We start from the raw sequence: 24,456 nt of genomic DNA, 5'->3' as shown, positions 1-24,456 counted from the left end.
TGTGTGGTAACATCATATGAACTATTGCTGGCAGGGATACGATTGGATCACCCTTGGGAAAATGCAGAGAGAAGTGAAGTCTCCCTTCCAGAGGCGGCAGGTCAGTGATACACACAGAGGCTGCTGATCCCTGGGTAAGGTAAGTCAGCACATATATACAACATCACATGTATGTTTATATGTATTGACCGGCTCCCCCCTGCAATGTGTGGTTGGAGCTACATCTCCCTGCACCATTTTCAGTGTGTCGCACACAGAGACACGCACAGAGAGCTCCATATCAGTACAGGTTGCTGCAGGGAGCCCGTCAAGTCCGGCAATTCGGAGTCCAGACCAGGGGTGGAGCTGCAGTGCAGTTCAAAATTCAAATAGGAGAGACACACCAACTGCCATTCCAAACTGAGCCACTTGCAGTAGGTGTGGCTCCGCTATTGAACTTTGCGTACCTCCCACCATTCTCTAGGTTGTATTTGGGACTCATGCATATGCCTGAAACGGGATGCTGTCTTGGCAAAAGGGGAATGGCATTGTGGGAACGCTGTTGGTATGCCTTCCATCCCTCCTCATCTATCCACTACCTCCTCCTTCCCCCCTCCAACCACGGACACTGCAGCCCACGGTTGGGAGGTATGATTTTGGACCGTCACTGGTCCAGACTGTTCTGGCTTTAACCAAATCGTGGTTGGTTGTGCTACTTGTCATTAGCATCAGGTGCACCCATTGTTATTAGTGTGGTCCCGAGTGGGGAACCATAGGTAGGTAGGTAGGCAGGCAGCAGTTTTGGGGGCATAGTTGGAACCCATCCAATGAATTATGTTAAACCTACCAATGTAAGGTCATACTTACCAACTTTAAATGGCAGTTAACTTGGAAGGGGGGGGGGGGGGGGTAGGCTGTGACATAATCAAGCCCCACCCCCACCCCCTCCCCGGTAAAGTGCAGCGATATGCAGGTCCGTGAGAGGGGACAGGGCTAAAATGATACAATTCACATCATTTTAGCTCCTCCACCACCCCACGGACTGGCAAATACAGGAGTATCTCTCCATCCTGCTTCATTAGAGTGCAGGCAGGATGCGGGAGATCTGCCTGCTCTTCTGGGGGAGGGGCGGGGGGCTACCCCAAAATTCAGGATCATCCCGCAGCATCCGGATGAGTAGGCAAGTATGTGTAAGGTCCTAAGTTAACCTACTGTTTTACGAAACATTGCGTATACTGTACCTTTTCTCTAATCATCCCCCAGCTCATCACCACATGAGGTCACAGTACCTGCTTCCTCAGTGCAACCTTATAAGGATAAACTGCCGGCTCAAGGGCTAGTGCTGTGGGGTGTAGTATGTTATGCCGGCGCTCGGGCTCCCGGCGGCCAGCATACTGGCGCCGTAATCACGACCACGGCATACCGGCGGCTGGGCGAGCACAAATGAGCCCCTTGCGGGCTCGCTGCGCTCACCACACTGCGGGCACGGTAGCGCGCCACACTATCTATTCTTCCTCCAGGGGGGTCATGGACCCCCAAGAGGGAGAAAAGCTGTCGGTATGCCCGCGGTCGGGATTCCGGCGCCGGTATGATGGTCGTCGGGAACCCGACCGCCGGCAAACTGAAGACCACCCGTGCCGTGTTGTTATCCCCCAAGCTAAAAATACCCTGTCAGTCCTTGCTTAATATGACCATTTTGACAGCATTAAATTGCCAGTAATTTCAAAAGCATTTCCCCCTGGTGTTACTACCTCCATTGGGTATGAGATATATAACCACTGCTGGGCAGCACTGGCAGTTGAAGCGGGAGAGATAACGGGTATCAGTATAGGGGTGCAGTTAAGTAGCAGGACAGGGCGGTGGGAAGAAGCGCAGATAGCCATTATTGGCAGCAGGATGTGGGGACAGGGTGTTAGGCGAGGCAGCATGCGGTCCGTTTGGTGCAACAGGCACAGGCTGCAGCATGTACAGTGACTACGGATGGGCATCGGTGTATTCGCCATCGATGGCGAAACTGAGTGGCCATTGATGATCACCAACTATGTTATGGGAGACCATCATTGGTCATCCCTGTTATTTCAGTGAATGAACCACGAGACAATCACAGCCCGGTGGTGTAGGCCCTAGAGTTTTGCAGTGATAGGGGCGTATGCAATTAGCACCGTTTTTTCGCCTAGGTGAAAAAACTGAGCTTTTTCGCTATTTTTAGGGCAAATGGAGATTCGCCCTATGCAATATTTTCGCCTAGGCGAAAAATGTGACAAGGGCGGAAAACACATGGATCAGCGAATCCACTTGTTTTCCATCGAAAATGCGGGCCATTTTTGCCGATTTTGAGGCATTTTTCACCAATAAAAGAAGGTGAAAAGGCATTGGCGAAAATGCCGTCAAAACTGCCGAAAACGGCCCTAAATGAATACGAGTGGGGCGAGTTCATTAGCTCCGAAATGTAATCAGAACTAATTGCATACGCCCCACAGGCGGTTGGCAACATTAACTTCCCTTATCTAATGGTTATCTTTAAAGCTGGGTACAGTACACACTGGACGTTAATGAAATGCCAGTGTTGAACAACTATATAGTTGTACGATATAGCGTTCATGATATAGCATACCTCCCAACATGACCCTCTCCAGGAGGGACACAGTGCTCTGCTTCTGGACTTTTCTCTTCATTTATAATTGCCGGCACCTGTGTTGAACAGGTTAATGGATAAGAAAGGTGTTTCACCACAGGTGATGGCAATCATAAGTTAAGAGGGAAGTCCAGAAGCAGAGCATTCTGTCCCTCCTGGAGAGGGTCATGTTGGGAGGTATGATATAGCGCGTATACACTGAACGTTATTGTTCAACGATAACGATCAGTGACGTCACTGCCGGCAGATATGCAGCTCAGCGTGACATTGACGGGTTGAGCTGTGTGTCAGCTCAATATTGGTGATCGGGGAACGACGCGCGCATCATTCATTGTTCACCAGTATTACCCCATACACACTGGATGATATAAGCCTAAAAAATAAATGATAACGATATTTATGGCGTTATCGTTTATTTTTTAGGCTGAAATTACCCAGTGTGTACCTGGCTTAAACCTATGTCCCTCCTTCACGAGACCATACTCTTGAGACCCAGTGCTATAGAGAGGCCCTTGCCTACCCATTCTTCTAACTGATAATTCTCCAGGCAGTTCCACCTGTGGAACTTCGACTATAAACTGGGCTGGTGGGGAGGGGAGTAGGAAGTGTTCCAGAAATCCTGGAGCATGAGCTGTTAGTGCACACGAATACTGGATTTGACTCTCATGTAGTGCATGAATGGCCCTTTGAAAAAGTTACATGATAAAACTTTTGCTTTAAGTAATAAATATGATGATCTGAAATTATGAATGGCCTAGAAATATTGTAGACTATAAAGTGCTGCAGAGCATGCTGGCACTAGATTAACATACATCAATAAAACATGAAATTACTAGAGATGAGCGCCTGAAATTTTTCGGGTTTTGTGTTTTGGTTTTGGGTTCGGTTCCGCGGCCGTGTTTTGGGTTCGAACGCGTTTTGGCAAAACCTCACCGAATTTTTTTTGTCGGATTCGGGTGTGTTTTGGATTCGGGTGTTTTTTTCAAAAAACACTAAAAAACAGCTTAAATCATAGAATTTGGGGGTCATTTTGATCCCAAAGTATTATTAACCTCAAAAACCATAATTTACACTCATTTTCAGTCTATTCTGAATACCTCACACCTCACAATATTATTTTTAGTCCTAAAATTTGCACCGAGGTCGCTGTGTGAGTAAGATAAGCGACCCTAGTGGCCGACACAAACACCGGGCCCATCTAGGAGTGGCACTGCAGTGTCACGCAGGATGTCCCTTCCAAAAAACCCTCCCCAAACAGCACATGACGCAAAGAAAAAAAGAGGCGCAATGAGGTAGCTGTGTGAGTAAGATTAGCGACCCTAGTGGCCGACACAAACACCGGGCCCATCTAGGAGTGGCACTGCAGTGTCACGCAGGATGGCCCTTCCAAAAAACCCTCCCCAAACAGCACATGACGCAAAGAAAAAAAGAGGCGCAATGAGGTAGCTGTGTGAGTAAGATTAGCGACCCTAGTGGCCGACACAAACACCGGGCCCATCTAGGAGTGGCACTGCAGTGTCACGCAGGATGTCCCTTCCAAAAAACCCTCCCCAAACAGCACATGACGCAAAGAAAAAAAGAGGCGCAATGAGGTAGCTGTGTGAGTAAGATTAGCGACCCTAGTGGCCGACACAAACACCGGGCCCATCTAGGAGTGGCACTGCAGTGTCACGCAGGATGTCCCTTCCAAAAAACCCTCCCCAAACAGCACATGACGCAAAGAAAAAAAGAGGCGCAATGAGGTAGCTGACTGTGTGAGTAAGATTAGCGACCCTAGTGGCCGACACAAACACCGGGCCCATCTAGGAGTGGCACTGCAGTGTCACGCAGGATGTCCCTTCCAAAAAACCCTCCCCAATCAGCACATGATGCAAAGAAAAAGAAAAGAAAAAAGAGGTGCAAGATGGAATTGTCCTTGGGCCCTCCCACCCACCCTTATGTTGTATAAACAAAACAGGACATGCACACTTTAACCAACCCATCATTTCAGTGACAGGGTCTGCCACACGACTGTGACTGATATGACGGGTTGGTTTGGACCCCCCCCAAAAAAGAAGCAATTAATCTCTCCTTGCACAAACTGGCTCTACAGAGGCAAGATGTCCACCTCATCTTCACCCTCCGATATATCACCGTGTACATCCCCCTCCTCACAGATTATCAATTCGTCCCCACTGGAATCCACCATCTCAGCTCCCTGTGTACTTTGTGGAGGCAATTGCTGCTGGTCAATGTCTCCGCGGAGGAATTGATTATAATTCATTTTAATGAACATCATCTTCTCCACATTTTCTGGATGTAACCTCGTACGCCGATTGCTGACAAGGTGAGCGGCGGCACTAAACACTCTTTCGGAGTACACACTTGTGGGAGGGCAACTTAGGTAGAATAAAGCCAGTTTGTGCAAGGGCCTCCAAATTGCCTCTTTTTCCTGCCAGTATAAGTACGGACTGTGTGACGTGCCTACTTGGATGCGGTCACTCATATAATCCTCCACCATTCTATCAATGTTGAGAGAATCATATGCAGTGACAGTAGACGACATGTCCGTAATCGTTGTCAGGTCCTTCAGTCCGGACCAGATGTCAGCATCAGCAGTCGCTCCAGACTGCCCTGCATCACCGCCAGCGGGTGGGCTCGGAATTCTGAGCCTTTTCCTCGCACCCCCAGTTGCGGGAGAATGTGAAGGAGGAGATGTTGACAGGTCGCGTTCCGCTTGACTTGACAATTTTGTCACCAGCAGGTCTTTCAACCCCAGCAGACTTGTGTCTGCCGGAAAGAGAGATCCAAGGTAGGCTTTAAATCTAGGATCAAGCACGGTGGCCAAAATGTAGTGCTCTGATTTCAACAGATTGACCACCCGTGAATCCTTGTTAAGCGAATTAAGGGCTGCATCCACAAGTCCCACATGCCTAGCGGAATCGCTCCCTTTTAGCTCCTTCTTCAATGCCTCCAGCTTCTTCTGCAAAAGCCTGATGAGGGGAATGACCTGACTCAGGCTGGCAGTGTCTGAACTGACTTCACGTGTGGCAAGTTCAAAGGGCATCAGAACCTTGCACAACGTTGAAATCATTCTCCACTGCACTTGAGACAGGTGCATTCCACCTCCTATATCGTGCTCAATTGTATAGGCTTGAATGGCCTTTTGCTGCTCCTCCAACCTCTGAAGCATATAGAGGGTTGAATTCCACCTCGTTACCACTTCTTGCTTCAGATGATGGCAGGGCAGGTTCAGTAGTTTTTGGTGGTGCTCCAGTCTTCTGTACGTGGTGCCTGTACGCCGAAAGTGTCCCGCAATTCTTCTGGCCACCGACAGCATCTCTTGCACGCCCCTGTCGTTTTTTAAAAAATTCTGCACCACCAAATTCAAGGTATGTGCAAAACATGGGACGTGCTGGAATTTGCCCATATTTAATGCACACACAATATTGCTGGCGTTGTCCGATGCCACAAATCCACAGGAGAGTCCAATTGGGGTAAGCCATTCCGCGATGATCTTCCTCAGTTGCCGTAAGAGGTTTTCAGCTGTGTGCGTATTCTGGAAAGCGGTGATACAAAGCGTAGCCTGCCTAGGAAAGAGTTGGCGTTTGCGAGATGCTGCTACTGGTGCCGCCGCTGCTGTTCTTGCGGCGGGAGTCCATACATCTACCCAGTGGGCTGTCACAGTCATATAGTCCTGACCCTGCCCTGCTCCACTTGTCCACATGTCCGTGGTTAAGTGGACATTGGGTACAACTGCATTTTTTAGGACACTGGTGAGTCTTTTTCTGACGTCCGTGTACATTCTCGGTATCGCCTGCCTAGAGAAGTGGAACCTAGATGGTATTTGGTAACGGGGGCACACTGCCTCAATAAATTGTCTAGTTCCCTGTGAACTAACGGCGGATACCGGACGCACGTCTAACACCAACATAGTTGTCAAGGCCTCAGTTATCCGCTTTGCAGTAGGATGACTGCTGTGATATTTCATCTTCCTCGCAAAGGACTGTTGAACAGTCAATTGCTTACTGGAAGTAGTACAAGTGGGCTTACGACTTCCCCTCTGGGATGACCATCGACTCCCAGCGGCAACAACAGCAGCGCCAGCAGCAGTAGGCGTTACACGCAAGGATGCATCGGAGGAATCCCAGGCAGGAGAGGACTCGTCAGAATTGCCAGTGACATGGCCTGCAGGACTATTGGCATTCCTGGGGAAGGAGGAAATTGACACTGAGGGAGTTGGTGGGGTGGTTTGCGTGAGCTTGGTTACAAGAGGAAGGGATTTACTGGTCAGTGGACTGCTTCCGCTGTCACCCAAAGTTTTTGAACTTGTCACTGACTTATTATGAATGCGCTGCAGGTGACGTATAAGGGAGGATGTTCCGAGGTGGTTAACGTCCTTACCCCTACTTATTACAGCTTGACAAAGGGAACACACGGCTTGACACCTGTTGTCCGCATTTCTGGTGAAATACCTCCACACCGAAGAGCTGATTTTTTTGGTATTTTCACCTGGCATGTCAACGGCCATATTCCTCCCACGGACAACAGGTGTCTCCCCGGGTGCCTGACTTAAACAAACCACCTCACCATCAGAATCCTCCTGGTCAATTTCCTCCCCAGCGCCAGCAACACCCATATCCTCCTCATCCTGGTGTACTTCAACACTGACATCTTCAATCTGACTATCAGGAACTGGACTGCGGGTGCTCCTTCCAGCACTTGCAGGGGGCGTGCAAATGGTGGAAGGCGCATGCTCTTCACTAGAGATGAGCGCCTGAAATTTTTCGGGTTTTGTGTTTTGGTTTTGGGTTCGGTTCCGCGGCCGTGTTTTGGGTTCGAACGCGTTTTGGCAAAACCTCACCGAATTTTTTTTGTCGGATTCGGGTGTGTTTTGGATTCGGGTGTTTTTTTCAAAAAACACTAAAAAACAGCTTAAATCATAGAATTTGGGGGTCATTTTGATCCCAAAGTATTATTAACCTCAAAAACCATAATTTACACTCATTTTCAGTCTATTCTGAATACCTCACACCTCACAATATTATTTTTAGTCCTAAAATTTGCACCGAGGTCGCTGTGTGAGTAAGATAAGCGACCCTAGTGGCCGACACAAACACCGGGCCCATCTAGGAGTGGCACTGCAGTGTCACGCAGGATGTCCCTTCCAAAAAACCCTCCCCAAACAGCACATGACGCAAAGAAAAAAAGAGGCGCAATGAGGTAGCTGTGTGAGTAAGATTAGCGACCCTAGTGGCCGACACAAACACCGGGCCCATCTAGGAGTGGCACTGCAGTGTCACGCAGGATGGCCCTTCCAAAAAACCCTCCCCAAACAGCACATGACGCAAAGAAAAAAAGAGGCGCAATGAGGTAGCTGTGTGAGTAAGATTAGCGACCCTAGTGGCCGACACAAACACCGGGCCCATCTAGGAGTGGCACTGCAGTGTCACGCAGGATGTCCCTTCCAAAAAACCCTCCCCAAACAGCACATGACGCAAAGAAAAAAAGAGGCGCAATGAGGTAGCTGACTGTGTGAGTAAGATTAGCGACCCTAGTGGCCGACACAAACAGGAGTGGCACTGCAGTGTCACGCAGGATGTCCCTTCCAAAAAACCCTCCCCAATCAGCACATGATGCAAAGAAAAAGAAAAGAAAAAAGAGGTGCAAGATGGAATTGTCCTTGGGCCCTCCCACCCACCCTTATGTTGTATAAACAAAACAGGACATGCACACTTTAACCAACCCATCATTTCAGTGACAGGGTCTGCCACACGACTGTGACTGATATGACGGGTTGGTTTGGACCCCCCCCCAAAAAAGAAGCAATTAATCTCTCCTTGCACAAACTGGCTCTACAGAGGCAAGATGTCCACCTCATCTTCACCCTCCGATATATCACCGTGTACATCCCCCTCCTCACAGATTATCAATTCGTCCCCACTGGAATCCACCATCTCAGCTCCCTGTGTACTTTGTGGAGGCAATTGCTGCTGGTCAATGTCTCCGCGGAGGAATTGATTATAATTCATTTTAATGAACATCATCTTCTCCACATTTTCTGGATGTAACCTCGTACGCCGATTGCTGACAAGGTGAGCGGCGGCACTAAACACTCTTTCGGAGTACACACTTGTGGGAGGGCAACTTAGGTAGAATAAAGCCAGTTTGTGCAAGGGCCTCCAAATTGCCTCTTTTTCCTGCCAGTATAAGTACGGACTGTGTGACGTGCCTACTTGGATGCGGTCACTCATATAATCCTCCACCATTCTATCAATGTTGAGAGAATCATATGCAGTGACAGTAGACGACATGTCCGTAATCGTTGTCAGGTCCTTCAGTCCGGACCAGATGCCAGCATCAGCAGTCGCTCCAGACTGCCCTGCATCACCGCCAGCGGGTGGGCTCGGAATTCTGAGCCTTTTCCTCGCACCCCCAGTTGCGGGAGAATGTGAAGGAGGAGATGTTGACAGGTCGCGTTCCGCTTGACTTGACAATTTTGTCACCAGCAGGTCTTTGCACCCCAGCAGACTTGTGTCTGCCGGAAAGAGAGATCCAAGGTAGGCTTTAAATCTAGGATCGAGCACGGTGGCCAAAATGTAGTGCTCTGATTTCAACAGATTGACCACCCGTGAATCCTTGTTAAGCGAATTAAGGGCTGCATCCACAAGTCCCACATGCCTAGCGGAATCGCTCCCTTTTAGCTCCTTCTTCAATGCCTCCAGCTTCTTCTGCAAAAGCCTGATGAGGGGAATGACCTGACTCAGGCTGGCAGTGTCTGAACTGACTTCACGTGTGGCAAGTTCAAAGGGCATCAGAACCTTGCACAACGTTGAAATCATTCTCCACTGCACTTGAGACAGGTGCATTCCACCTCCTATATCGTGCTCAATTGTATAGGCTTGAATGGCCTTTTGCTGCTCCTCCAACCTCTGAAGCATATAGAGGGTTGAATTCCACCTCGTTACCACTTCTTGCTTCAGATGATGGCAGGGCAGGTTCAGTAGTTTTTGGTGGTGCTCCAGTCTTCTGTACGTGGTGCCTGTACGCCGAAAGTGTCCCACAATTTTTCTGGCCACCGACAGCATCTCTTGCACGCCCCTGTCGTTTTTTAAAAAATTCTGCACCACCAAATTCAAGGTATGTGCAAAACATGGGACGTGCTGGAATTTGCCCATATTTAATGCACACACAATATTGCTGGCGTTGTCCGATGCCACAAATCCACAGGAGAGTCCAATTGGGGTAAGCCATTCCGCGATGATCTTCCTCAGTTGCCGTAAGAGGTTTTCAGCTGTGTGCGTATTCTGGAAACCGGTGATACAAAGCGTAGCCTGCCTAGGAAAGAGTTGGCGTTTGCGAGATGCTGCTACTGGTGCCGCCGCTGCTGTTCTTGCGGCGGGAGTCCATACATCTACCCAGTGGGCTGTCACAGTCATATAGTCCTGACCCTGCCCTGCTCCACTTGTCCACATGTCCGTGGTTAAGTGGACATTGGGTACAGCTGCATTTTTTAGGACACTGGTGACTCTTTTTCTGAGGTCTGTGTACATTTTCGGTATCGCCTGCCTAGAGAAATGGAACCTAGATGGTATTTGGTACCGGGGACACAGTACCTCCAACAAGTCTCTAGTTGGCTCTGCAGTAATGATGGATACCGGAACCACGTTTCTCACCACCCAGGATGCCAAGGCCTCAGTTATCCGCTTTGCAGTAGGATGACTGCTGTGATATTTCATCTTCCTCGCAAAGGACTGTTGAACAGTCAATTGCTTACTGGAAGTAGTACAAGTGGGCTTACGACTTCCCCTCTGGGATGACCATCGACTCCCAGCGGCAACAACAGCAGCGCCAGCAGCAGTAGGCGTTACACGCAAGGATGCATCGGAGGAATCCCAGGCAGGAGAGGACTCGTCAGAATTGCCAGTGACATGGCCTGCAGGACTATTGGCATTCCTGGGGAAGGAGGAAATTGACACTGAGGGAGTTGGTGGGGTGGTTTGCGTGAGCTTGGTTACAAGAGGAAGGGATTTACTGGTCAGTGGACTGCTTCCGCTGTCACCCAAAGTTTTTGAACTTGTCACTGACTTATTATGAATGCGCTGCAGGTGACGTATAAGGGAGGATGTTCCGAGGTGGTTAACGTCCTTACCCCTACTTATTACAGCTTGACAAAGGGAACACACGGCTTGACACCTGTTGTCCGCATTTCTGGTGAAATACCTCCACACCGAAGAGCTGATTTTTTTGGTATTTTCACCTGGCATGTCAACGGCCATATTCCTCCCACGGACAACAGGTGTCTCCCCGGGTGCCTGACTTAAACAAACCACCTCACCATCAGAATCCTCCTGGTCAATTTCCTCCCCAGCGCCAGCAACACCCATATCCTCCTCATCCTGGTGTACTTCAACACTGACATCTTCAATCTGACTATCAGGAACTGGACTGCGGGTGCTCCTTCCAGCACTTGCAGGGGGCGTGCAAATGGTGGAAGGCGCATGCTCTTCACGTCCAGTGTTGGGAAGGTCAGGCATCGCAACCGACACAATTGGACTCTCCTTGTGGATTTGGGATTTCGAAGAATGCACAGTTCTTTGCTGTGCTGCTTTTGCCAGCTTGAGTCTTTTCATTTTTCTAGCGAGAGGCTGAGTGCTTCCATCCTCATGTGAAGCTGAACCACTAGCCATGAACATAGGCCAGGGCCTCAGCCGTTCCTTGCCACTCCGTGTGGTAAATGGCATATTGGCAAGTTTACGCTTCTCCTCCGACAATTTTATTTTAGGTTTTGGAGTCCTTTTTTTTCTGATATTTGGTGTTTTGGATTTGACATGCTCTGTACTATGACATTGGGCATCGGCCTTGGCAGACGACGTTGCTGGCATTTCATCGTCTCGGCCATGACTAGTGGCAGCAGCTTCAGCACGAGGTGGAAGTGGATCTTGATCTTTCCCTAATTTTGGAACCTCAACATTTTTGTTCTCCATATTTTAATAGGCACAACTAAAAGGCACCTCAGGTAAACAATGGAGATGGATACTAGTATACAATTATGGACTGCCTGCCGACTGCAGACACAGAGGTAGCCACAGCCGTGAACTACCGTACTGTACTGTGTCTGCAGCTAATATAGACTGGTTGATAAAGAGAAGATGTCTATGTAACTATGTATGTATAAAGAAGAATGAAAAAAATCCACGGTTAGGTGGTATTACAATTATGGACGGACTGCCTGCCGAGTGCAGAGACACAGAGGTAGCCACAGCCGTGAACTACCGTACTGTGTCTGCTGCGACTGGATGATAAATGATATAAAAAATATATATATATCACTACTGCAGCCGGACAGGTATATATTATATATTATATAATGACGGACCTGCTGGACACTGTCTGTCAGCAGAATGAGTTTTATTTTTATAGAATAAAAAAAAAAAAACACACAAGTGAAGTCACACGACGAGTGTTTAACTTTTTCAGGCAATCACAATATAAGTATACTACTAACTATACTGGTGGTCAGTGTGGTCAGGTCACTGGTCAGTCACACTGGCAGTGGCACTCCTGCAGCAAAAGTGTGCACTGTTTAATTTTAATATAATATGTACTCCTGGCTCCTGCTATAACCTATAACTGGCACTGCAGTAGTGCTCCCCAGTCTCCCCCACAATTATAAGCTGTGTGAGCTGAGCAGTCAGACAGATATATATAATATTATATATAGATAATAGATGATGCAGCACACTGGCCTGAGCCTGAGCAGTGCACACAGATATGGTATGTGACTGACTGAGTCACTGTGTGTGTATCGCTTTTTTCAGGCAGAGAACGGATATATTAAATAAACTGCACTGTGTGTCTGGTGGTCACTCACTATATAATATATTATGTACTCCTGGCTCCTGCTATAACCTATAACTGGCACTGCAGTAGTGCTCCCCAGTCTCCCCCACAATTATAAGCTGTGTGAGCTGAGCAGTCAGACAGATATATATAATATTATATATAGATAATAGATGATGCAGCACACTGGCCTGAGCCTGAGCAGTGCACACAGATATGGTATGTGACTGACTGAGTCACTGTGTGTATCGCTTTTTTCAGGCAGAGAACGGATATATTAAATAAACTGCACTGTGTGTCTGGTGGTCACTCACTATATAATATATTATGTACTCCTGGCTCCTGCTATAACCTATAACTGGCACTGCAGTAGTGCTCCCCAGTCTCCCCCACAATTATAAGCTGTGTGAGCTGAGCAGTCAGACAGATATATATAATATATATAGATAATAGATGATGCAGCACACTGGCCTGAGCCTGAGCAGTGCACACAGATATGGTATGTGACTGACTGAGTCACTGTGTGTATCGCTTTTTTCAGGCAGAGAACGGATATATTAAATAAACTGCACTGTGTGTCTGGTGGTCACTCACTATATAATATATTATGTACTCCTGGCTCCTGCTATAACCTATAACTGGCACTGCAGTAGTGCTCCCCAGTCTCCCCCACAATTATAAGCTGTGTGAGCTGAGCAGTCAGACAGATATATATAATATTATATATAGATAATAGATGATGCAGCACACTGGCCTGAGCCTGAGCAGTGCACACAGATATGGTATGTGACTGAGTCACTGTGTGCTGTGTATCGCTTTTTTCAGGCAGAGAACGGATTATAAAGTAAACTGCACTGTCCTCACTAGTAAACTCTCTCCACTCAGTCTCTACACTTCTACAGTAACAGTACTCCTCCTAGTCAGCTCCAGTAAATCTCTCTCAGTCTCTTATAATCTAAATGGAGAGGACGCCAGCCACGTCCTCTCCCTATCAATCTCAATGCACGTGTGAAAATGGCGGCGACGCGCGGCTCCTTATATAGAATCCGAGTCTCGCGATAGAATCCGAGCCTCGCGAGAATCCGACAGCGTCATGATGACGTTCGGGCGCGCTCGGGTTAACCGAGCAAGGCGGGAAGATCCGAGTCGCTCGGACCCGTGAAAAAAACATGAAGTTCTGGCGGGTTCGGATTCAGAGAAACCGAACCCGCTCATCTCTACTCTTCACGTCCAGTGTTGGGAAGGTCAGGCATCGCAACCGACACAATTGGACTCTCCTTGTGGATTTGGGATTTCGAAGAATGCACAGTTCTTTGCTGTGCTGCTTTTGCCAGCTTGAGTCTTTTCATTTTTCTAGCGAGAGGCTGAGTGCTTCCATCCTCATGTGAAGCTGAACCACTAGCCATGAACATATGCCAGGGCCTCAGCCGTTCCTTGCCACTCCGTGTGGTAAATGGCATATTGGCAAGTTTACGCTTCTCCTCCGACAATTTTATTTTAGGTTTTGGAGTCCTTTTTTTCCTGATATTTGGTGTTTTGGATTTGACATGCTCTGTACTATGACATTGGGCATCGGCCTTGGCAGACGACGTTGCTGGCATTTCATCGTCTCGGCCATGACTAGTGGCAGCAGCTTCAGCACGAGGTGGAAGTGGATCTTGATCTTTCCCTAATTTTGGAACCTCAACATTTTTGTTCTCCATATTTTAATAGGCACAACTAAAAGGCACCTCAGGTAAACAATGGAGATGGATACTAGTATACAATTATGGACTGCCTGCCGACTGCAGACACAGAGGTAGCCACAGCCGTGAACTACCGTACTGTACTGTGTCTGCAGCTAATATAGACTGGTTGATAAAGAGAAGATGTCTATGTAACTATGTATGTATAAAGAAGACTGAAAAAAATCCACGGTTAGGTGGTATACAATTATGGACGGACTGCCTGCCGAGTGCAGACACAGAGGTAGCCACAGCCGTGAACTACCGTACTGTACTGTGTCTGCAGCTAATATAGACTGGTTGATAAAGAGAAGATGTCTATGTAACTATGTATGTATAAAGAAGAATGAAAAAAAACCACGGTTAGGTGGTATACAATTATGGACGGACTGCCTGCCGAGTGCAGACACAGAGGTAGCCACAGCCGTGAACTACCGTACTGTACTGTGTCTGCAGCTAATATAGACTGGTTGATAAAGAGAAGATGTCTATGTAACTATGTATGTATAAAGAAGAATGAAAAAAATCCACGGTTAGGTGGTATTACAATTATGGACGGACTGCCTGCCGAGTGCAGAGACACAGAGGTAGCCACAGCCGTGAACTACCGTACTGTGTCTGCTGCGACTGGATGATAAATGATATAAAAAATATATATATATCACTACTGCAGCCGGACAGGTATATATTATATATTATATAATGACGGACCTGCTGGACACTGTCTGTCAGCAGAATGAGTTTTATTTTTATAGAATAAAAAAAAAAAAACACACAAGTGAAGTCACACGACGAGTGTTTAACTTTTTCAGGCAATCACAATATAAGTATACTACTAACTATACTGGTGGTCAGTGTGGTCAGGTCACTGGTCAGTCACACTGGCAGTGGCACTCCTGCAGCAAAAGTGTGCACTGTTTAATTTTAATATAATATGTACTCCTGGCTCCTGCTATAACCTATAACTGGCACTGCAGTAGTGCTCCCCAGTCTCCCCCACAATTATAAGCTGTGTGAGCTGAGCAGTCAGACAGATATATAATATATATAGATGATGCAGCACACTGGCCTGAGCCTGAGCAGTGCACACAGATATGGTATGTGACTGACTGAGTCACTGTGTGTATCGCTTTTTTCAGGCAGAGAACGGATATATTAAATAAACTGCACTGTGTGTCTGGTGGTCACTCACTATATAATATATTATGTACTCCTGGCTCCTGCTATAACCTATAACTGGCACTGCAGTAGTGCTCCCCAGTCTCCCCCACAATTATAAGCTGTGTGAGCTGAGCAGTCAGACAGATATATATAATATTATATATAGATAATAGATGATGCAGCACACTGGCCTGAGCCTGAGCAGTGCACACAGATATGGTATGTGACTGACTGAGTCACTGTGTGTATCGCTTTTTTCAGGCAGAGAACGGATATATTAAATAAACTGCACTGTGTGTCTGGTGGTCACTCACTATATAATATATTATGTACTCCTGGCTCCTGCTATAACCTATAACTGGCACTGCAGTAGTGCTCCCCAGTCTCCCCCACAATTATAAGCTGTGTGAGCTGAGCAGTCAGACAGATATATATAATATAGAGATGAGCGGGTTCGGTTTCTCTGAATCCGAACCCGCACGAACTTCATGTTTTTTTTCACGGGTCCGAGCGACTCGGATCTTCCCGCCTTGCTCGGTTAACCCGAGCGCGCCCGAACGTCATCATGACGCTGTCGGATTCTCGCGAGGCTCGGATTCTATCGCGAGACTCGGATTCTATATAAGGAGCCGCGCGTCGCCGCCATTTTCACACGTGCATTGAGATTGATAGGGAGAGGACGTGGCTGGCGTCCTCTCCGTTTAGAATAGATTAGAGAGACACTTGATTTACTAATTTTGAGGAGCATTAGGAGTACTCAGTACAGTGCAGAGTTTTGCTGATAGTGACACTGACCACCAGTTTTATTTATAATCCGTTCTCTGCCTGAAAAAAGCGATACACAGCACACAGTGACTCAGTCACATACCATATCTGTGTGCACTGCTCAGGCTCAGGCCAGTGTGCTGCATCATCTATTATCTATATATAATATTATATATATCTGATTATCTGTCTGACTGCTCAGCTCACACAGCTTATAATTGTGGGGGAGACTGGGGAGCACTACTGCAGTGCCAGTTATAGGTTATAGCAGGAGCCAGGAGTACATAATATATTATATAGTGAGTGACCACCAGACACACAGTGCAGTTTATTTAATATATCCGTTCTCTGCCTGAAAAAAGCGATACACACAGTGACTCAGTCAGTCACATACCATATCTGTGTGCACTGCTCAGGCTCAGGCCAGTGTGCTGCATCATCTATATATATTATATATCTGTCTGACTGCTCAGCTCACACAGCTTATAATTGTGGGGGAGACTGGGGAGCACTACTGCAGTGCCAGTTATAGGTTATAGCAGGAGCCAGGAGTACATAATATTATATTAAAACAGTGCACACTTTTGCTGCAGGAGTGCCACTGCCAGTGTGACTAGTGACCAGTGACCTGACCACCAGTATATATAATATTAGTAGTATACTATCTCTTTATCAACCAGTCTATATTAGCAGCAGACACAGTACAGTGCGGTAGTTCACGGCTGTGGCTACCTCTGTGTCGGCACTCGGCAGCCCGTCCATAATTGTATATACCACCTAACCGTGGTTTTTTTTTCTTTCTTTATACATACATACTAGTTACGAGTATACTATCTCTTTATCAACCAGTCTATATTAGCAGCAGACACAGTACAGTGCGGTAGTTCACGGCTGTGGCTACCTCTGTGTCGGCACTCGGCAGCCCGTCCATAATTGTATATACCACCTAACCGTGGTTTTTTTTTCTTTCTTTATACATACATACTAGTTACGAGTATACTATCTCTTTATCAACCAGTCTATATATTAGCAGCAGACACAGTACAGTGCGGTAGTTCACGGCTGTGGCTACCTCTGTGTCGGCACTCGGCAGCCCGTCCATAATTGTATATACCACCTAACCGTGGTTTTTTTTTCTTTCTTTATACATACATACTAGTTACGAGTATACTATCTCTTTATCAACCAGTCTATATATTAGCAGCAGACACAGTACAGTGCGGTAGTTCACGGCTGTGGCTACCTCTGTGTCGGCACTCGGCAGCCCGTCCATAATTGTATATACCACCTAACCGTGGTTTTTTTTTCTTTCTTTATACATACATACTAGTTACGAGTATACTATCTCTTTATCAACCAGTCTATATATTAGCAGCAGACACAGTACAGTGCGGTAGTTCACGGCTGTGGCTACCTCTGTGTCGGCACTCGGCAGCCCGTCCATAATTGTATATACCACCTAACCGTGGTTTTTTTTTCTTTCTTTATACATACATACTAGTTACGAGTATACTATCTCTTTATCAACCAGTCTATATATTAGCAGCAGACACAGTACAGTGCGGTAGTTCACGGCTGTGGCTACCTCTGTGTCGGCACTCGGCAGCCCGTCCATAATTGTATATACCACCTAACCGTGGTTTTTTTTTCTTTCTTTATACATACATACTAGTTACGAGTATACTATCTCTTTATCAACCAGTCTATATATTAGCAGCAGACACAGTACAGTGCGGTAGTTCACGGCTGTGGCTACCTCTGTGTCGGCACTCGGCAGCCCGTCCATAATTGTATACTAGTATCCAATCCATCCATCTCCATTGTTTACCTGAGGTGCCTTTTAGTTGTGCCTATTAAAATATGGAGAACAAAAATGTTGAGGTTCCAAAATTAGGGAAAGATCAAGATCCACTTCCACCTCGTGCTGAAGCTGCTGCCACTAGTCATGGCCGAGACGATGAAATGCCAGCAACGTCGTCTGCCAAGGCCGATGCCCAATGGCATAGTACAGAGCATGTCAAAACCAAAACACCAAATATCAGTAAAAAAAGGACTCCAAAACCTAAAATAAAATTGTCGGAGGAGAAGCGTAAACTTGCCAATATGCCATTTACCACACGGAGTGGCAAGGAACGGCTGAGGCCCTGGCCTATGTTCATGGCTAGTGGTTCAGCTTCACATGAGGATGGAAGCACTCAGCCTCTCGCTAGAAAACTGAAAAGACTCAAGCTGGCAAAAGCACCGCAAAGAACTGTGCGTTCTTTGAAATCCCAAATCCACAAGGAGAGTCCAATTGTGTCGGTTGCGATGCCTGACCTTCCCAACACTGGACGTGAAGAGCATGCGCCTTCCACCATTTGCACGCCCCCTGCAAGTGCTGGAAGGAGCACCCGCAGTCCAGTTCCTGATAGTCAGATTGAAGATGTCAGTGTTGAAGTACACCAGGATGAGGAGGATATGGGTGTTGCTGGCGCTGGGGAGGAAATTGACCAGGAGGATTCTGATGGTGAGGTGGTTTGTTTAAGTCAGGCACCCGGGGAGACACCTGTTGTCCGTGGGAGGAATATGGCCGTTGACATGCCAGGTGAAAATACCAAAAAAATCAGCTCTTCGGTGTGGAGGTATTTCACCAGAAATGCGGACAACAGGTGTCAAGCCGTGTGTTCCCTTTGTCAAGCTGTAATAAGTAGGGGTAAGGACGTTAACCACCTCGGAACATCCTCCCTTATACGTCACCTGCAGCGCATTCATAATAAGTCAGTGACAAGTTCAAAAACTTTGGGTGACAGCGGAAGCAGTCCACTGACCAGTAAATCCCTTCCTCTTGTAACCAAGCTCACGCAAACCACCCCACCAACTCCCTCAGTGTTAATTTCCTCCTTCCCCAGGAATGCCAATAGTCCTGCAGGCCATGTCACTGGCAATTCTGACGAGTCCTCTCCTGCCTGGGATTCCTCCGATGCATCCTTGCGTGTAACGCCTACTGCTGCTGGCGCTGCTGTTGTTGCCGCTGGGAGTCGATGGTCATCCCAGAGGGGAAGTCGTAAGCCCACTTGTACTACTTCCAGTAAGCAATTGACTGTTCAACAGTCCTTTGCGAGGAAGATGAAATATCACAGCAGTCATCCTACTGCAAAGCGGATAACTGAGTCCTTGACAACTATGTTGGTGTTAGACGTGCGTCCGGTATCCGCCGTTAGTTCACAGGGAACTAGACAATTTATTGAGGCAGTGTGCCCCCGTTACCAAATACCATCTAGGTTCCACTTCTGTAGGCAGGCGATACCGAGAATGTACACGGACGTCAGAAAAAGACTCACCAGTGTCCTAAAAAATGCAGTTGTACCCAATGTCCACTTAACCACGGACATGTGGACAAGTGGAGCAGGGCAGGGTCAGGACTATATGACTGTGACAGCCCACTGGGTAGATGTATGGACTCCCGCCGCAAGAACAGCAGCGGCGGCACCAGTAGCAGCATCTCGCAAACGCCAACTCTTTCCTAGGCAGGCTACGCTTTGTATCACCGCTTTCCAGAATACGCACACAGCTGAAAACCTCTTACGGCAACTGAGGAAGATCATCGCGGAATGGCTTACCCCAATTGGACTCTCCTGTGGATTTGTGGCATCGGACAACGCCAGCAATATTGTGTGTGCATTAAATATGGGCAAATTCCAGCACGTCCCATGTTTTGCACATACCTTGAATTTGGTGGTGCAGAATTTTTTAAAAAACGACAGGGGCGTGCAAGAGATGCTGTCGGTGGCCAGAAAAATTGCGGGACACTTTCGGCGTACAGGCACCACGTACAGAAGACTGGAGCACCACCAAAAACTACTGAACCTGCCCTGCCATCATCTGAAGCAAGAAGTGGTAACGAGGTGGAATTCAACCCTCTATATGCTTCAGAGGTTGGAGGAGCAGCAAAAGGCCATTCAAGCCTATACAATTGAGCACGATATAGTAGGTGGAATGCACCTGTCTCAAGTGCAGTGGAGAATGATTTCAACGTTGTGCAAGGTTCTGATGCCCTTTGAACTTGCCACACGTGAAGTCAGTTCAGACACTGCCAGCCTGAGTCAGGTCATTCCCCTCATCAGGCTTTTGCAGAAGAAGCTGGGGGCATTGAAGAAGGAGCTAAAAGGGAGCGATTCCGCTAGGCATGTGGGACTTGTGGATGCAGCCCTTAATTCGCTTAACAAGGATTCACGGGTGGTCAATCTGTTGAAATCAGAGCACTACATTTTGGCCACCGTGCTCGATCCTAGATTTAAAGCCTACCTTGGATCTCTCTTTCCGGCAGACACAGGTCTGCTGGGGTTGAAAGACCTGCTGGTGACAAAATTGTCAAGTCAAGCGGAACGCGACCTGTCAACATCTCCTCCTTCACATTCTCCCGCAACTGGGGGTGCGAGGAAAAGGCTCAGAATTCCGAGCCCACCCGCTGGCGGTGATGCAGGGCAGTCTGGAGCGACTGCTGATGCTGACATCTGGTCCGGACTGAAGGACCTGACAACGATTACGGACATGTCGTCTACTGTCACTGCATATGATTCTCTCAACATTGATAGAATGGTGGAGGATTATATGAGTGACCGCATCCAAGTAGGCACGTCACACAGTCCGTACTTATACTGGCAGGAAAAAGAGGCAATTTGGAGGCCCTTGCACAAACTGGCTTTATTCTACCTAAGTTGCCCTCCCACAAGTGTGTACTCCGAAAGAGTGTTTAGTGCCGCCGCTCACCTTGTCAGCAATCGGCGTACGAGGTTACATCCAGAAAATGTGGAGAAGATGATGTTCATTAAAATGAATTATAATCAATTCCTCCGCGGAGACATTGACCAGCAGCAATTGCCTCCACAAAGTACACAGGGAGCTGAGATGGTGGATTCCAGTGGGGACGAATTGATAATCTGTGAGGAGGGGGATGTACACGGTGATATATCGGAGGGTGAAGATGAGGTGGACATCTTGCCTCTGTAGAGCCAGTTTGTGCAAGGAGAGATTAATTGCTTCTTTTTTGGGGGGGGTCCAAACCAACCCGTCATATCAGTCACAGTCGTGTGGCAGACCCTGTCACTGAAATGATGGGTTGGTTAAAGTGTGCATGTCCTGTTTTGTTTATACAACATAAGGGTGGGTGGGAGGGCCCAAGGACAATTCCATCTTGCACCTCTTTTTTCTTTTCTTTTTCTTTGCATCATGTGCTGATTGGGGAGGGTTTTTTGGAAGGGACATCCTGCGTGACACTGCAGTGCCACTCCTAGATGGGCCCGGTGTTTGTGTCGGCCACTAGGGTCGCTAATCTTACTCACACAGTCAGCTACCTCATTACGCCTCTTTTTTTCTTTGCGTCATGTGCTGTTTGGGGAGGGTTTTTTGGAAGGGACATCCTGCGTGACACTGCAGTGCCACTCCTAGATGGGCCCGGTGTTTGTGTCGGCCACTAGGGTCGCTAATCTTACTCACACAGCTACCTCATTGCGCCTCTTTTTTTCTTTGCGTCATGTGCTGTTTGGGGAGGGTTTTTTGGAAGGGACATCCTGCGTGACACTGCAGTGCCACTCCTAGATGGGCCCGGTGTTTGTGTCGGCCACTAGGGTCGCTAATCTTACTCACACAGCTACCTCATTGCGCCTCTTTTTTTCTTTGCGTCATGTGCTGTTTGGGGAGGGTTTTTTGGAAGGGACATCCTGCGTGACACTGCAGTGCCACTCCTAGATGGGCCCGGTGTTTGTGTCGGCCACTAGGGTCGCTTATCTTACTCACACAGCGACCTCGGTGCAAATTTTAGGACTAAAAATAATATTGTGAGGTGTGAGGTATTCAGAATAGACTGAAAATGAGTGTAAATTATGGTTTTTGAGGTTAATAATACTTTGGGATCAAAATGACCCCCAAATTCTATGATTTAAGCTGTTTTTTAGTGTTTTTTGAAAAAAACACCCGAATCCAAAACACACCCGAATCCGACAAAAAAAATTCGGTGAGGTTTTGCCAAAACGCGTTCGAACCCAAAACACGGCCGCGGAACCGAACCCAAAACCAAAACACAAAACCCGAAAAATTTCAGGCGCTCATCTCTAATATAATATTATATATAGATAATAGATGATGCAGCACACTGGCCTGAGCCTGAGCAGTGCACACAGATATGGTATGTGACTGACTGAGTCACTGTGTGTATCGCTTTTTTCAGGCAGAGAACGGATATATTAAATAAACTGCACTGTGTGTCTGGTGGTCACTCACTATATAATATATTATGTACTCCTGGCTCCTGCTATAACCTATAACTGGCACTGCAGTAGTGCTCCCCAGTCTCCCCCACAATTATAAGCTGTGTGAGCTGAGCAGTCAGACAGATATATATAATATTATATATAGATAATAGATGATGCAGCACACTGGCCTGAGCCTGAGCAGTGCACACAGATATGGTATGTGACTGAGTCACTGTGTGCTGTGTATCGCTTTTTTCAGGCAGAGAACGGATTATAATATAAAGTAAACTGCACTGTCCTCACTAGTAAACTCTCTCCACTCAGTCTCTACACTTCTACAGTAACAGTACTCCTCCTAGTCAGCTCCAGTAAATCTCTCTCAGTCTCTTATAATCTAAATGGAGAGGACGCCAGCCACGTCCTCTCCCTATCAATCTCAATGCACGTGTGAAAATGGCGGCGACGCGCGGCTCCTTATATAGAATCCGAGTCTCGCGATAGAATCCGAGCCTCGCGAGAATCCGACAGCGTCATGATGACGTTCGGGCGCGCTCGGGTTAACCGAGCAAGGCGGGAAGATCCGAGTCGCTCGGACCCGTGAAAAAAAACATGAAGTTCTGGCGGGTTCGGATTCAGAGAAACCGAACCCGCTCATCTCTAGAAATTACATGGACTGACCCTATCTAGAGAATGTTTAAAGCCAATAGTATAACTCAGGGTTGGCCAAACCAGTCCTCGAGATCTACCAACAGTTCACATTTTCCAGACCACCTAGCTGGTGCACAGGTGTAGTCATTACTAATTAAGATGTGCTGCATTCATTCCTAACTGACAATTCTACAGATCTCCAGGAGGCCTGGAAAACATGAACTGTTGGTAGATCTCGAGGACCGGTTTGGCCAGCCCTGGTATAACTGATCTCCCTTTTTATAGAACAATTTGCAATTACTGCATTGTCCACACGCCTGCTGCTAAAGGGAAATATAATAATAAAAAAAAAAGATAGGAGTGTAACAATGTCCTTGAATAAAAAAACATTTTCTTAAACTATTACATTTAAAGAGGAGGCAGCCATTATGTTGACAACACTAATATTTATTAACATGCCACTGAGGTGCCTAAAGTGATTAGTTCCCAGGGCCAGCAATAGAAATCATGGGGCACAGTACATCCATTTTTGGGGCCCCCATCCATGGGTCTCTGGCTGGTACAAGCCAGTCGCATGAAAATCTGCCTTACCTATAATGTGGTTGGGGACCACAATGGGAAACGTCTAGATGAAGTATAACTTCCTGGGCAGGTGGTGACTTCAGTCTGTATTCCCTATTCATGTAGGAGGTCACATGGTCTGGTGGACACTTGTTTGCGTAGGAATATAACCAATGTCATCTCCTATATCAGTGGTCTCCAACCTTAATTGGGGTGTGAGCTACTTTCGAAAAATAAAACCTCTGAAGGAGCTACCCCCTCCTCCCAATGCACGTGCGTTCCTACAAAGGTGGGTGTGGCCTCACAAAAGTGGGTGTGGCCTCACAACTACAAGTAATGCTTCCCCCCCACGTAGTGCCAGATACACAAACAATGCCCGTCAGCAGTGCCAGATACACAAATAATGCCCCCAGCAGTGCCAGATACACAAATAATGCTCCCACCAGTGCCAGATAAAATGCCCCCCCCCCCCCCCCCATCCCAAGCCATGTCTAACAAATCTAAGACCAAGCAAACAGGGGCTTCTACCTTGGTAGCATGCAAATCCTGTAACATGGAGGGTGTACCTCAGGAACTGTCACAGGATTGTCTGTGCTCAGCCTGCCTGGTGCCTCCCAGCACCTCACCTCACCCCCCCCCCCCCCCCCATCCCTTCCCAGCACTTGTGCAGGAACCCCCATGTGCATCTCTCACTACAGAGAGAAAAAAAAGTAGGGTTTGTTGGCACTGTGTGGGTGCGTGTCAGATCAATATGCAAATCTTCAGCCACCTGGTGAAGAGGTTGCCGACCTCTTCTAGAAAATGTGGAAAATGATAGGTTCACCAAGTGATGCTTAATAATGCACAATTTGTACAATTAAAAGGAGTGTTATTGTAGACTTACCATGGTTAACACTCTTTCTACAATGTACATTGGGTTCCACAGGGAAAC

Source organism: Pseudophryne corroboree, chromosome 6, assembly GCF_028390025.1.
Source record: "Pseudophryne corroboree isolate aPseCor3 chromosome 6, aPseCor3.hap2, whole genome shotgun sequence".
Classification (NCBI taxonomy): Eukaryota; Metazoa; Chordata; class Amphibia; order Anura; family Myobatrachidae; genus Pseudophryne; species Pseudophryne corroboree.
This window is presented reverse-complemented; position numbering follows the sequence as displayed.